Source organism: Delphinus delphis, chromosome X, assembly GCF_949987515.2.
Source record: "Delphinus delphis chromosome X, mDelDel1.2, whole genome shotgun sequence".
NCBI classification, from domain to species: domain Eukaryota; kingdom Metazoa; phylum Chordata; class Mammalia; order Artiodactyla; family Delphinidae; genus Delphinus; species Delphinus delphis.
In genome coordinates this window covers 9,313,802-9,330,723 of record NC_082704.1, presented here as the reverse complement: position 1 = coordinate 9,330,723, position 16,922 = coordinate 9,313,802, and the positions used below count along the sequence as shown (strand labels likewise).

General features: G+C 46.7%; 1 long non-coding RNA gene across 1 annotated transcript; it reads left to right on the top strand.

Annotated features, from left to right (window-relative positions):
• On the top strand, nt 1-15,949 carry LOC132417963 (uncharacterized). Its single transcript, XR_009517957.1, has 3 exons — nt 1-37; nt 856-923; nt 15,908-15,949. It is a non-coding gene; the product is annotated as an uncharacterized lncRNA (long non-coding RNA).
• Nucleotides 15,950-16,922: the final 973 nt, after the last annotated feature.

Here is a 16,922-nt window from a genome sequence, read left to right as displayed (position 1 = left end):
GGGTAAATTCGTAGACGTGGAATTCCTGGATCAAATGGTATGAACCAGTTTAAGGTTTCTCCCCATCACCCCATACATATCGCCTAATTTATCATATGTGGTAAAGCGTTATTTTTCAGTTGTTTTTTTGCCTATTCATTTTTTTATCATTTATGGTGGGTTTTCTTAAACAAATTGCAGCTTTACATTTTTAGATATCCACAACTATAAATTTTTGATTTTGTGATTTCTTTCTTTCTTTTGAGGAGTATGTTCACATGCATTTTCTTCCTAGTCATTTCATTGCTTCGTTTTTTACAATTAACTCAAATTCATCTAAAATTCATTTTGGCATATGGTATGAAGTAGGATCTAATTTTGTGTTTTTTCCAAATAGGTCACCAATTGTTTCAGCATCATTTATTGAATAATCCAACCTCCTTCCACTGATTTGAAATGGCAAGAACTGTCCTCCCACTAGATAGGGTGTAGCTTTCCACAGGTCAGCCATTTTCCTCTTTACCCGAGGAGGTTACATCCCACAGTAGTGCTCCTACCTTCTTGCAGCTTCTGGCGGCATTCTATAGCATCATGTTCTTGCTGATGCCTTTCACGACTTCTAGACACAACCAGTTTAGGGCAGTGGTTTTCAAACAGGATTTTAAAATTTTAAACATATAAAAATTTAATTTTATCAGATGCTTTTTGCAAATGAAAATTGAGGAATCCTGATGTATAAAACCACTGTTCCAGATGTACTATTCCACTTGCACACAGCTGACAGCCTAAGTGTGTGTTCAAATAATACTCCCGGGGTTCGTGTTATTCCTAACACTATTGAAAGTTCCTCCTTCAACCTCTTTTTCTACTCCCTAGGTACTCGGAGAATTAAAGCTGTCTGGACTCAGTTCCTGGAATTTTCTAGAATGCTATAAGAGTAAAATGTAAGAAATGCATAAGGAGCAAAAATAATGTTTGCCAGCCTGTTGCTGGCCGTAGTCTGATCTAGGGGTTTAAAGGAGGTGTGATGAGTCCCCCAATCCATGCCACCACTGCTACCATCCACCATCTCTTCTAGATAGGGACATACCCCAGGGATTCACCTCTTTTCACTGCAGGTGGAAGGCTCAAGAATAAACCACGAAGTCTTTTAGTGGGAGATGGGTTAAATGTTGCTCACAGAAATATTTGACTGTTAAAATCACCTGCTAACCCCTGTTGACCCTCCCCACCCCCACTCCCAACACAGCCTTCTTTTTCTATTGACTTCTGGCTCTGGCCTCTAGCCTTTACTGATTCTGGAAGAAAAAAAGGGGGCGTGGGTGGGAGCATGCGTTGCCTGCCCTTACAGCGAGGGGCTCCTTTGGCTCACAGCCACAGCCCCAGTCATTTCTTGACTTGCCGCATTAGGCTGTGATTTGTTTGTGACTGGAGGTTGGTTTCCATGGCAACGGTAGCTCTCCCGGGCATGCGCATTCGCTCCTCCGCAGTGGTAGAATGCGGCTGCAGAGGCAAGGGAGGGGTCTTGCGGGCCCCAGTCGCTGAAGGAGTTATTCTGCAGTCATGATGTCAGTTTTTCTGGGCTAAAATGCAACCATTCTTGTCTGTAGAGCATTGCATTTTTTTTTAATCCTTCGAAGGCTTTGAGCCACTCCCGTTTTCTTCCTCCCAAATTACCTGCTCTCAATATGTCCACCTGTGATCACGACGTCTTCCCAATCTTTGAGGCCACTTAGGGCCCCAAGGGGATCCCTAACTGTGGGCACAGGTAACAGGCTGCCTGGTTTCAAAGCTCCACCACTTGCTTGCTGCATGCACACAGTACAGTTACTTAATCTCTGTGCCTCAGTTTCCTCAGATGTAAAATGGGGATATTAATAGCACCTTTAGAACAGTGTCTGGTAATGATAACCACTGTATAAATGTTGGCTATTATTATTTGTAGATATTAAATTAAAGGAGACTTGCCCTGAAACAGGCTTGTGCTGCAATGTACAAACTCACCCTCTAATGTCCCATGGCCAAATAACACAAACACACAAACTCTTCCCATTGCAAATGGATAAGTACCACGGCCAAAAACTTGCCCCATAGCACACAGAAATTCCCTATATCACCCAGACTCATCCACAGACACACATATCCTCCCTAAGGCAAAAAGTCTCACCTAAGGGATTCAGACCTGCCCCACGTGATGCAGACTGGCCCTACCATAAAGACTCTACCCATGACACACAGACAATCATCTCCCTGTCACACAGAGCCTTTCTCGGGTACATAATCTCTCTAGAGCACACAGCCTCCCCCCCACAGAACGCAGATGCTTCCAAAAGCACGCGTATTTTCAAGGCGCGAAGACTCACTCCACAGGCCACAGACACGCTCTACCACCCACCGATACTCCCCAAACACACAGACTCTCACCAAAGAACAGGGACTCTGCCCATGGCACAGAGACACCCCAAGGAACAAAGATTGTCCCCACAGCTCACAGATTTCCCCAGCGCCCCGCCAACTAAACCCATAGCTGAGATTCTCCCCAGGGCGCACACTCCTCACATCACGCTGACCTTCACCGGAGCACACAGACGCATTTCACAGCACACAGACTCCCGCCAAGGGAGAGGACTTATACCGTGGCGCAAAGACACTCCCTAGAGCACGCAGACCCTCCTCAGGGCACACGACATCGCCCCCCATGACACAGCCTCCCTCCTGCCCCAGAACACAGTTCACGACATAGCTTGACAACCCACACAGAGAGAGACACGAGCTGTACTCCGACAGACAGACTTGCTCCACGACACGCAGACAAGCAGCACAGGACACAGACCAGCCCCAAAGGACACACACTTGGCCTGCAGTACCCAGTCACGACCCAGATCACGCAGACACCCCGCGAAACACAGGCTAAACCCCCCATAGCACAGAGATTCTCCCCATGGCCGAAAGGTGCTCCCCACAGAACACAGCCTGTCCCCCAAACCAAGATGCGCCACAGCACACAGACTCTCTGTCCAGCACATAGACTCACCCCACAAACACAACTCTCTCCCCCAGGACACAGGCCTTCTCCATGGGGCACACCCCAAATTCCTCAGACACACTCTGCAATAGATAGACGCACCTCGCAATGCACAGCAGATTGCCCCTACAGCGGGCAGGCTTGTTCCACAACAGACACACTCATGCCAAAGCAGCACCTAATCTTTCTCCAAAGTGTTCAGATTCACCCCTCAGGGCACAGTCATCTCACAACCTAGACGCAACCCACAACATGCAAACACATTCCACAGCGCAATGCTGCGCTCAGCGATGCACAGAATTATGTCACAAGACACACTTGCCATACAGATTCACTTCACGAAACCACACTCCTTAGGGTGATTACACAGTGCACACAGACACACATGCCCCCAAACGCGCACACCATTTGCTCTACAGCTCCCGGATTCACCCCATCACACGCAGACTGCTTTCACACCAGGATCTGCCCAAGCATGCACAGAACTCCACCCAAACGCACAGATTCTCCCATCAATACACACACTTGCTCCATGACACACACAAACGCCACTGAACCCTGAGACTCACCCCAAATACACAGTCAAGCCCTTCAGGGCATAGATTTGCCCCAGCACATAATCACACCCACAAAACTTAGAATTCACAGGAATGCCCGTGAACACATAGATTTCTTCCACAATGCACAGAATTGCATCACAACACAGACTTGCTCTAAGATGGAAAACCTATAAAGCACATGAGCATTCCCCGACGTGTAGACACACAGCACACACAATTACCCGTGCAATGCCGAGATTTCCATCATAGTTTACAGACGTGCTTTACCATCCTATTGAGCTACAATCCTGGCCTACAACAGACACAGCTTGTGTAATGGTTAAGAGCAAGGCCTCTGGACCCAGGCTACCTGGGTTCGAATCCAAGCTCCACCCCTTTCTAATTGTGTCACCTTGGGTAAGTATATTTCTCTGTTCTTTAGTTTGCTCATCTGTAAAACAAAGGTAACAGTAGTACCTACTGAAAAGGGTTGTTGTGAGTATTCAGTGAATTAGGATAGGCTAAGCGCTTAGTACAGTGCCTGGCACACAGGAACTATTACAGTTGTTAATTTAATTTGTGGTACTATCACCCCCACCATTGTTGCTAGTGTGAAAAGGGCTGACCCCAAATACCTAGAATCATCTGAAAACACACAGATTCACCACATGATACCTAGACTAGCCCCAGAACATCTAGAAACGCTCTACAGCACACAGACACCCCAGCACAATAGCCACACACCCTACAAAGCACAGACAGGACCCTAAGCCAGATGCCACTCACCGCTCCCAGAGCTGCATCACAGTTCAGAAGCGTGCTCTAATGCACGGGCTCACTGCGTAACACAGACTCACCCCACAGTATCCACACACACACACACACACACACACACACCCTCCAACTCAGCAGTGTGCCCTGCATCACACAGACACACCTACTGCACGCAGATTTTTGTCCCATGATGTGTGGCTGTATCTCACAGACACGCTCCTAAATTCATGCTCCGCAATGTCCAAGCCTTGCACCACGATCATCACTCATCCTGCAACACACGCACTCACGTAGCTTGCCTTACAAACAGAGAACACGCCATAATCCATAGCACATCTCCCAAGACGCCTTAAGTGCGTACTACGGAAGTGCTCGGCATCGTGTAACACACACCCTCACTCTGTAATGCACAGCGTCCTGCCCCAAATGCCCTACAACACGAAGACACTTCCCATGAGCTGAGCACAGCCGGGCCCCCAAACGTGCAGAGATATTCCATACCAACACGCACACAGCCTACACAGGGGCCTCCTAAAATGCACAGACCCTCCCCCTCAATGCAGCAATCAGTCTCAGAATACCCGGAGACCCCTGCAACATAAACATATTTCCCACAGCACACGTGGGTCCCTCACCATTCACAGAACTGCATCACCATTTACAGACTTCCCTTACACAGCACAGTCTTGGGCAACAATATGCAGACTCACTCCACAAGGCGTAGGGACACGCCATCGTCCAGAGACTAGACTCACAACAAGTAAACACACCTTTCCAAATCGACACTCTCTCAAACACACACAATTTTCCGACAGCTCACAAAGTTACATCACCACATATCTTTCCTTTAAAGCGGGGGCTCAGCACACAGCACACACAGTTGGCCCACAGTGCAAGCATTGGCACCTCTGCTTCCAAACCGTATATAAAACGCCCTCTCCACAAGGCCCATCCCACAGTTTAGGGATAAGCCTCACAATACTTGGATACGTTTTACTATCTGTAGGTGCTCTGCAAGATACCAAGATCCCAAGATATACCACAACACCTAGACATACTGCACGAGGCCCGGAGACATGCACACCCCCAAACAAAGGGGCAGTGTAGATTGTGGTTAAAAGCTGACACTGAGGATTCAGACTGCCGGGGTTCCAAGCCCACATGGATCATTCACTAACTGTGTGACCTTGGAAAGTTTTCTTAACCTCTCTGTGCCTTATTTTTCTCAGGTGTAAATTGGGAATAATAGTGGTTCCTACTTAGGAGGGCTGTCAAGAGGAACAAATGAGTGGATGCTTATAACGTGTTTAGAAGAGCGCCTGGCAGAGAATTAGTGTTGTCAGTGTTAGCTGATCTTGTCGTTGTTGTTATCGTTGCTGTTTCTACACATGGAACTAGATCGTGATGGTACACCTCAATCTCAAATAATTCAAACAACCCACAACACGTAAAGTACACCTGCAGCACAGAATCACGTCACAGCTCACTCCCATCACCCTTTCCTTACAGTTCCCGGATTGATTGCACTTAGCCCACAACACTCAGATGTGGAAGCATCTACCACACAGTCTCGGCATAACATCTAGACACGCCACACAACACACGTTGCAATACACAAACACACCCATGATACACAAACTCATCCGTGCAAACACTCATCCCATTCAGCTAAATGCACCTATCGTATATATATATATACATGCTCTACAATACACACACTCACCACAGAGCACATTGGCCTCACCACACAAAGAACTCACTTTAAAATCCCTAGAAACGATCCACAACACATAGCCTTCTCTGACACACAGACCTGATACATACTACCTCGGCGTGCCTTACAGTGTACAGACTCAATGTCACAGTGCATACTCCTCCCACAAAGTAGAGAGTGGCATCGCGACACACCATCTTGCCCCACTGCGCACAGTCTAGCCTCGCAGTACCTGGGTGTACTCCACAGTGCACGGCATCCTCACAAGCCCAGCCCCCCAAGGAAACAGAATTACATCACAATACAAGGGCCCCAAACACCTTCAGTTGTGTCCACAGAGTCCCCGGATAGATACACAGGACCTGGAGCACTCAAACACAGCCTGTAACCACAGACTCATCCCACAATCTGCAGACACGGCTCATAATGCAAATGTCTGCCTGCGTTGCCCACACTCGCATCAGAACATCTGGAGGCAACTCACTGCTCACAGGCCGCCCCACAGCCCACAGCCATGCCTCCCAACATGCCTCTCAAAGTACGGACACAGCCGGCAGCCCACAGGCTCGCCCCATAATGCGCAGAGTGATGACGCAATGCCAAGATATGCTCCACACGGCCCTGTCTACCGCGCCGCGCACACACGCATCACACAGCACGGTCCTGCCTCAACGCCAAGTGCTAACCCCAACAGAGCCCAGGTAACCCCCTCAATGCCTGGACCTGCCTCATAACACGGGGTGTGCCAGGCAACCCGCAGACCCTCCTACCGTTCACGGGTTGGAATCACGATGCCCGCACTCACGGTACAGAGCTGATTTGCTCCACAGTAGATGCAATCACTCCACAGTGAAAACACTAGACCCACAACACCAGGCTCATCACAAAGCATTTCCCCAGCACAGAAGAGGCCCTATAATGTGCAGATGCGCCTCCACCTCACAGGCTTGCCCGAGCACACTGTGCAATGCATAGACCCGCGCCACAATCCAGACAGGTGGCAGAACACCTTGTATGCAACCCAAACGTGCCCCATAATGTACTTAATCCCCTGCAATGCACAGACTTATCCCACGAAGCACACGCTCACCCCCTCCGTCTGATCTAATACCACAATCCCTAGACTTGTCCCCAAACACAAAGGCGTATCCTAGAGTGCACAACATCCAGAATCACCCCATGATGCCCAGATCGCTCCGCAATACTCCGAAACCCCATATCACTAATGCCCAGAAATGCACAGCACACAGACCTGCCTTAGAAGCACATAGCTGCACAATAGCGCACACACGTGCCCTACAACAGACGTGCCTCCCAGCACCCTGTCACCTTGCTGGGCAAACACCTGGCTTACAGGGAAAACAGGAGCAATGAAGTACCTAGACCCATCCTGCAGCACAAAGACATACCCTGCAATGCCCGTCCGCAACCCATTACACAGGCTCACCCCACAACTGCAAGCTCAGCGCACAGCGTACAGAATTGCAGAAACCCGACGTGCAGACACAAATGCAAAATCTGGACTCTTCTCAGAAAGCACAGAATCATAACAGAAAGCACTGAGATGCCCCACAATGCAGTGTGAAGTCACAATGCAGAGACACATCTCATGCCACAAGACTCTTCCTACAGTGTAGAAACATGCCCCGGCATGCGTCTCTCCCCCTCGCCACACAGTCATCCAGACGTTCTGTAAAGACAGTGCGAAGACTCGGCCCACGACTCATAGACCTGCACCAAAGAACACAAAACCACCCCAGGCATTCTATAAGGTCAGCTCAAGACACACAGACGTGTCACACAGTACTCACAGTTGATACAAAGCATACACATTTTTACACACACATGGCCCTCAGCACAATGACGGATCCCCAACACTTGTGGTCAATGACAACATTCAACCTCCTCTCCCAGCAAGGCGTGGAATAGCATGACAAGACACCATCCATCCTACAATCTGTAGAACCATCCCACAATTAACACGCTCTACCCATGGTGCAAAGATTTGCCCAAGCAGTGTACACACATGCATTACAACACGTAGAAACACTCTACAGTGTGGATGTAGAGACACATCCCAGATACAGATTCCTCCCACAGCACACAGAATTACATCCCAGCACATCAGCTCGCTGTTCAAGGTACAGATGAGCTCAGCACACACTTTTGCCCCACACCACACTAACTCCACAAATGCCAGACTTACACCAAAACACAGATTTGACCCATGGAGTCTCAGACTCAGAGTGCAATACACAGACTCTGAAAATAGCTGCTAAATGACATTGAAATATAGAAACATGCCCCCTAGATACACCCTCACCAAGCCCACAGTCTATCGATGGATGCAAAGCAATGACAGCACTCAAATTCAGCTCACAATTGTTTGAGTCACCCCACAATGTACAGAATTGCATCCTAAGGCACAACCACAACCAACGACTCACAGATCTATCCCAGAGAACAGATTCATCCCGCCACACACTTACCACACAATTCCCCAACTTGCACCAAACACTCACACTCGGCCCCAAATATACAAACCCACCCTGCATCAGACACAGCATGACACATAGATTTACTCTCACTTAGAATCAATTCACGACTCACATCGGTCCCACAGTGCCCAGACACACGGTAGAGTATAAAGACAACAGGCACAACTTAGGCACTCCGAAAACAGTGCGCAGAACCCAATCACACAATGGAGCTCTCCCTCCAATGTCCAGACTCATCTCACAGCACCTCAAATTGCACAAAATACACACTCATTCCAAAGTGGGCACAAAGATATAGACTCCCCAGAAACACACAGTATTGCAGAACAGCTTACGAACATTTCTCAGAACACACACTTCGTAACGACTGGACTCCTTCATGACATCCGGTCACGTCCGGAGGCATAGACTCGCCTCCTCCTGCGTCAGCATACCCTTGTCCAGGAGCTCTAAAGCATGTGACAGAACACTGACTTGCCTGACAATACATACACAATTTTACACAAATTCAAAATTCATCCTATGATGCGCGGACTTTCCTCCCTACACACGGTGTCAGCCCACAATGCAGACACTCATCTACAAAGCAAATAACTAACCCATCATGCACCACAACTGCCAGATATGCCCCCAAACACACGGAACGTGTACCACAACACCAAGAAACACTCGCCCATCATTTACCTAGACCAACTTATGATGTCACACCTGCGCCATGACGGAAGACTCCCACCATAGCCCATAGAATAATGTCACAATACACAGGTTTCTCTCACAATGCAAAAATTCTCCAGGAAAGCCAAGTTTTGCTCCATGAGGCATCCAACATCACTATAACACTTAGATTTGCCTCAAAATGTCTTGCACCACAATACTCCCCAATGCCTCACAATACCTACAGTGAACTTATAGCGGACAGACTTGCCCCACAATGTCCAGACTTACCCCCTCCCACCAAGACGTGCCCTATAACCCACAGGTAAGTTTCACAAAGCCAGACTCTCCCTATATTGCACAGCGTCACTCTACATCATAAACTCACCCCACTATGGTAAGAATAGACTTCAAATATTCAACCACAAATTCCCAGTCTTGCCACACAACACTCAGACGTCTTCCAACGCACAACCTAGCTCCACAGTCCCTAGATACAGCTAACTTACTATGGACAGGTGCACCCTATGACACAAACGTTTCTCCTGCAAACATAAAAATGCGTTCTGAGGCACAGATTCACCCCAACACACACACAATCACTCCGCAAGGCAAATACCCCACAAAGAAAACATGTGTTACCAACCCCTAAAATTGCCCTAGGACACGCAGACTTGCCCCACAGGATGAAGACATGCTCCACATTGCACAGTTACTCTCCTTGACAGACATGCTTTGCAACCCAGCCCTGCCTCACAAGGCACCCTTGACCCACGACCTAGACACAATCTATAGTGCCCTTACTCGCCCCTGCAACACCTTGGCAAAGCCTCCAGTGAAAAGAACCCTACAGTGTACAAACATCTTGAAAATGCACAGACACTTCCCACAGCCCCAGAATGGCCACAGCAGGCTCAGACTTTCTCCACAAAGCAAATTCACCGGGAAGCACCTAGAACAAAATCACAACTTTACAAAGTCACTCCGTGTCAGGTTCTCCCCACAGTGCACTGACATGCTCCACAACACTCAGACTCACCTACACACACAAAATCTCATCACAACCTCACATCATCCCACAAATCAACACATGACCAACAATACTACAGACAAGCCTCGTAATACAGAGACTTGCCCCACACCACTGAGAGACGCCCTGTGATGCATAAACGTGTGCTACCACACAAGCTCACCCCGCAAAACAAATCCTCACCCAGCGGAAAGATCCCAAACTCAAGACGTGTTCAGTCATGCACTGGCATACCCCACCATGCAAGATCACATCATAAAGCAGACACGCCTACGGCACACAGGGTAATCCCACAGCACAAGCATAAGCTCCCTACACCCAGACTCACCCCAATAGTACACATTCTCTTTAAAACAGCAGAATATACCCAGCACCCCATCCAGAATCAGCCTATATCATACAGTGCGTAGCATGGACCACAACTTCCAGAAATGCCATACTGTGTAAAGACACAACCCCACCTGAGGGGACGCCCTGCCTTTAAAAAACCCACATAGATTCCCCATGAAGCACAGACATACCCTACCATGCAAAGACTGGCCCTGTGACACAACACCTTACTAAGAATCTCCAAAATCAGCCCATGACACGTAGTCTCACCCTATGACTCCAAGATATATCCCACGATGTACAGACTGCAACGTATACACCACAACACCTAGACATGCCCTACAACGAGGACATGTTCCCTCAGTCCGTAGATTTACCTGATGGAACATCCAAAAACTCACAGTCATAAAAGTCACAACACTGCAGATCACTCCCACAGAGCACAGTCACTCCAAACCAGATGCGCAGGCCTCACAGGGCCCGTGATTCACAGAGATAACCCACCATCCACTGCTTTGCCTCACACCCCGTAGCTATGACTCCTTTAATGGAGAGAACAACCTCACGGTGCACACACGAATCACACCCATCACAGAGTGACACCACGGGGAACTTGCTCACAGGACAAAGGGATTTGAGAGTGATGAACTGACTAACGCTTCACACTTCACATGTACTTGAGCCCTAGCACCTAGGCCCACCTTCCTTCGGACAGACTCACCCCACGACATCTAGCCTCGCACCCACTACACAGAGGCATGCCACCTAACCCAGAAACTAGCCCTGGGGCGCTCAAACTAGTTTCTCATGTAAGAGCCATACACAGAGAGACACAGTCCACAACACACATATTCATCCCACAACACCCAGCCTGGCCCCAGACTTCACAGACACCCCTAATAATAGCCACACCTGCTACACAATCCTCAGAAGGCCTCACAACATCAAGAAAAGCAGGACGATATGTACGCTTCCTCTAGAACATTCAGATTCCCTTCGTGAGGCGGACACTCTATCACATTTAAGCCTCAACAACAAGTTGTTGCTCACAGGACACAGAGGACCTATATGCTCACATGGAACTTTGGCAAGTGACTTCACTTCTTTGAGTCTGTGTACCCATTTGTAAGCATGGATGAAATACTTCCTTTTCAGCCGCTCCAAGGATTAAAGGAGATAATTTCAGGAAAGAATCAAGGCTCAGGACACAGTCTTTGGAGCAGGACCAGTGCCAGGGGTGGAGTAGAAGGAAGAAAGATTTGGTGTCAGTCAGGCCTGGTTTTGAATTCTGCCTCTGACACTTATTGGCCATATGATACTCACGATTCGCTTTGATTCTCTGACCCTCAGTCTTCATTTGTCAACTGTGGATGACACTGGTTCCTGCCTCTGAGGCTCTTGTAGGGGTTAAACAGCACCAGGTATCTTAATCTGAATTTCTAGCCAAAGAAAAGAAGTAGAATGGGGAAGAAGGTAGGAGTACCTTTGAGCCCTTTGTACTATGCAGGCCTGGGGAAGCAGAAGGTGGAATGAGGGCTGTGTGTGCCTGGGGCCAGAGGGGAGAAGGAAGATAGGTGCACACCAGGGTCTCCAACAGAAATGCCCCTGATGGCAGCGGGATTGGAAGATCTGAGCAGCCACCAATTTTGGCCTTCAGATGATAGAAGCCTGTGTTATTGGACCATAGTTGCCATCTTCAATAATCGACATTTTTCGAGGGAGGCCATCTTTTAATGCTTATTTTCTTGGCTACTTCAAGAGGAGGAAGAAAATCTTGAGCCCCTTCTGCTGGCTGAACTGTAGAAAAGCAGGTGTAGAAATGAGCAGAGAAGTCTTTCTGGAAGAAAGTGGCCAATCTACACACACACATTCATCATAGATATGTACACACACACCAGAGCACACACACACACACACAGTGCCACAGATGTTCACACTGACACAGACCTTCAGGTGTGTCATAATCCCACATAGCATACATTCTTTCAGCCACAGCCAAAGACATACGTTTGCACAAATATGAACATATAACCCAGAGTCCCAACAGGGATCATCTCATGTATACACAGGTACACATATGCATACACACAGATACACACAAATGCCCACAGTTCTGTATGTAGGCACAGAGCAATGTATAGTCATAAATACACACTCCATACTCACACAGGCCCAGAGAAGCACACAGAGACATATGTATGCTGACCTAGGCATCCAGAGGACGTGCTTACTGATTCATAACCTCGAAGATGCAAAAACACAGATGCACACACACACACACGTACAAAAACGCATAGAAGTTTCTAGAGGCTCATGAGGTGCACACCCATTCTCAGACACCCCCAGACCTTTATGCAGAAATGTAGACAAACCCACATGAACCCACACAGACACATAGGTGCATGGAGTCATCCTTATGAAGACACAGGTGTGTGCGTTTTTATTGATAGAGACACGGAGACATTTACACAAACACTGAAATATGGAGGTTTATTCATAGGTAGATACATGGGTTTTAAACATGTACTTACTAGCATTTTCATGCTCACGGAGTCACATGAATCTACACACAGAGGCATAGTTGTTATTAAAACACACCTGCATACACATGTTCCTGCCTATACATGCAATCTAAGCGCTCGTGATCACCATGAAAACGTATAAACACGCACACATGTGCATGTATAGAAATGCACATGGAGATGCACATGGGAGTATTCACATGTGTTGGTGTGTATATGGAAACACACAAGCATGCAGGTGTGCGCACATAAATGCACTTGTACATGGAGACATACGTGCACACACGGACACAACAGAGATGATCCATAAAGAAATCTCTATGTGCATATATGCACACAGATGGTGCTACATACATTTAGAGAGATATGCTTCTATATATAGAGAGAGATATGTATTACATAGAGATACAGGGGGAGAGAAAAGCAGGGGGAGAGAGAGGGAGATTGATTTATACGCAGAAGCGTATACCTACACATATAGACACACAGGCCTAGAGAGCCACACAAAGTACACACAGGCAAACACATCTGCACTCACACACAGGCCTACTCAGATGCACAAGAGGAGCATGCAGAGTCACACGCATGTGCAGAATCTCAGGTGTATTCACAGGGACAGAGATGCACAGGGACTCACACCCATATAGGCTCACAAAGATACAGACACAGAAGCTTGTGCAGATGTGTGCAGATACATATATACAGATTTATACATATGCACACATTCCACACGACTGTACGAATAGACACAGAGACCCACAAACACACCTGAAGAAACCCAGAGACACACAGGTACACAAGTATGCGTGTCTACTGGCCTGTGCACACAGACATAGAAAGGCAGAGAGCAGCACACCTTCACAGACACACGCTTGGGCAGACACTTGTGTGTATAGTCACGTATGCATGCAAACATAAATGAGCACATGTACCACAGAGACATGCACAAACAAACAGGGACAGAGACATGTGAGTACACATAGGCAGGCAAAATTCCCGTGCAGAGAGGCCTCAAATACACACAGCAACATAAATACCTGCACATGAACACACGGATGCATTCACCCAGAGAGTCATCCAAAGAAATTCATTCTCATGCAGACAGATTTATGCAGACCCTCACACACACACACCCATAGACATGAAGATGGTCACACAGACGTACACATGCAGCCAGAGGTGGATGAACAGATGCATGAACACCAAGATGTGCATGGGTGAATATAGAAATAGACACAGATAAAGAGCCTCACAGGCAAAAATGTACAGGTGCAGACACATAGGCTCACACTCACACACACATAGATACATAGACATGCAGAGGCTCATACAGATGAATTTGCAAACAGTAAACATGAGGACTAAACATGTCCACACAGGCATAGATGCTGTCTATACACATGGCCTCAGGCAGAGATACATACACAGAAGACAAGATTTCACCCACTCAGATGCTGACACACTCCAAAACCCCCTTACAGGCACATGCACACAGAGCTCTGTAAATGCCCTTGCGTATACAGACACATAAATTCACTTGCAAATGTACGCTCAGATGCCAGGCACACCCAGCCAGAAATACACAAGCACACAACATCTTCAGCCCATAAAAGCGAGAGATATACACATGTATCTATAGACAACGCAGACCCAAACACACTAAAAAAATACAAACATATCCACAGGCACACAGATGCACAGACATGCGCCCTCACATGTCAACATACACACACATTGGCGTGTGCGCTCACTAGAACACACACACGCACACATGATGATCTACAAATGCACTTTTTTACCCACGCAGCATTCCAGTCTAAATGTACATTAAATATATGAATGCACAGACACATATATATCTGCCAACATAAGCATATAGATGCGTACATGGACTTAATCATGCTACAAACAGAAACTCAGACGTACACATGCACAGACATAGAGACACATGCAGATTTATACATATGAAAACAGAGACTCAACCACATGTAAAAGGACACACAAACACTTTTTCAAAGGAGGCGGTGACTTTTAATGTATCTTTTTCTTAGTCTCTTCAAGAGAAAATGAAAATTCTTGAGCTCCCTCTGTTGACTATACTATGTAAAGCAGATGTGGAAATTACCAGAAAGATCTCTAAAATAATCTAAAGATCTCTAAAAAAAAATATGTTTTTGTGTGCACACACAGATGCATCCACACACTTCTACATGCACAGAATCACAGACACAGAATCACAAAGAAGCACAGAAATATAAACATGCATAGGCAAATATAGAAAGATTCATAGATGGCTATACACACACACCACCAAAGCATCACAGAGTGTGGTATTTAAGGGCATGGCTACTGAACTTGGAAACGAACAAATGCAAACCTGCGTTTGCATCCCAGATCCAGCACTTACTGGCTCAATGATTTTGGGCTGTTTTCCTGCTTTCTCACCTATATCATGGGGCTGATATTAACACCTAGCTCTTAGAGGTGTTTGCAGATTCAGTGAAATGAAGGGCTCAGCCTGGTGCTTGGAATGTCACAGATGCTGCTGCTGCTGCACTTTGGTTTTGCTAGAGCTGAAGTTCTTAGCTGGACAGGGTTTGAGTTATGTGGTTAAAGTGAATGGTTATATTAGAGAGGTGAATTAGTTAACATTATTTGGAAATGATATTAATGAAAAATAGATTACCTTCCCAGACAAGGCTATTTCTGAAATTTTCAGAGATGAGAAGGGCTTATTACTGTCCTTGGCAAATGGAAAGACCTAAAACAAATATTTCCTGCTATTGCTGTTTGTTGTGGTTGTCACTATTATACGTTATTCGTATCCTTTTCCTTTTTGCAGGAGATAGAAGATTGAGAGGGCCAGCGGAAGCGCGGAAGAGGGCTTCTTGTCCACTGCACGGTTGCCACCTAGTGACCATTTTGAGTAAGTACAGTATTTGTGGATTGCTGAGAAGCATCCCCTAAATTTTCACCCGTTGCAAGGCTGTGTAACTGTCCTGGCGAATAAGCCGGTATACATCAAGTTACAGTGGTTTCTGCTATTCAGTAGTCCCTACCTTTATCCACCGTTTCGATTTCCGTGGTTTCAGTTACCCGCACTCAACCGTGGTCCGAAAATATTAAATGGCAATTCCCAGAAATAAACAATTCATAAGTTTTAAATTGCACGCCATTCTGAGTAGCATGATGAAATCTTGCGCCGTCCTGCTCCGTCCCATCCAGGACGCGAATCATCTCTTTAGTCCTGCATATCCCACCCGTTAGTCACTTGGTTATCAGATAGACCGTCAAGGTATCACAGTGCTTGTGTCCAAGTAACCCTTATTTTACTTAATAATGGCCCTAAAGCGCAAAAGTAGTGATGCTGGCAATTCGGATATGCGAAAGAGAAGCCCACAGTGCTTCCTGTAAGTGAAAAGATGATAGTTCTTGACTCTATAGGGAAAGAACAACGTCGTATGCTGAGGTTGCTAAGATCTACAGTAAGAACGAATCTTCTATCCATGAAATTGTGAAGAAGGAAAAGGAAATTTGTGCCAGATTTGCTATCACATCTCAAAATGTAAAAATTACAGCCCTAGTGAGTGATAAATGCTTAGTTAAGATGGAAAAGACATTAAATTTGTACAATAAGATATTTTGAGAGAGACCACATTCACATAACTTTTATTACAGTATACTGTAGTAATTGTTCTATTTTACTTTTATTAGTTATTGTCATTAATCTCTTATTGTGCCTAATTTATAAATTAAACTTTGCCATAGGTGTGTATGTATAGGAAAAACCATAGTCTGTATAGGGTTTGGTACTATCCACGGTTTCAGGCATCCACTGGGGGTCTTGGGACACACCC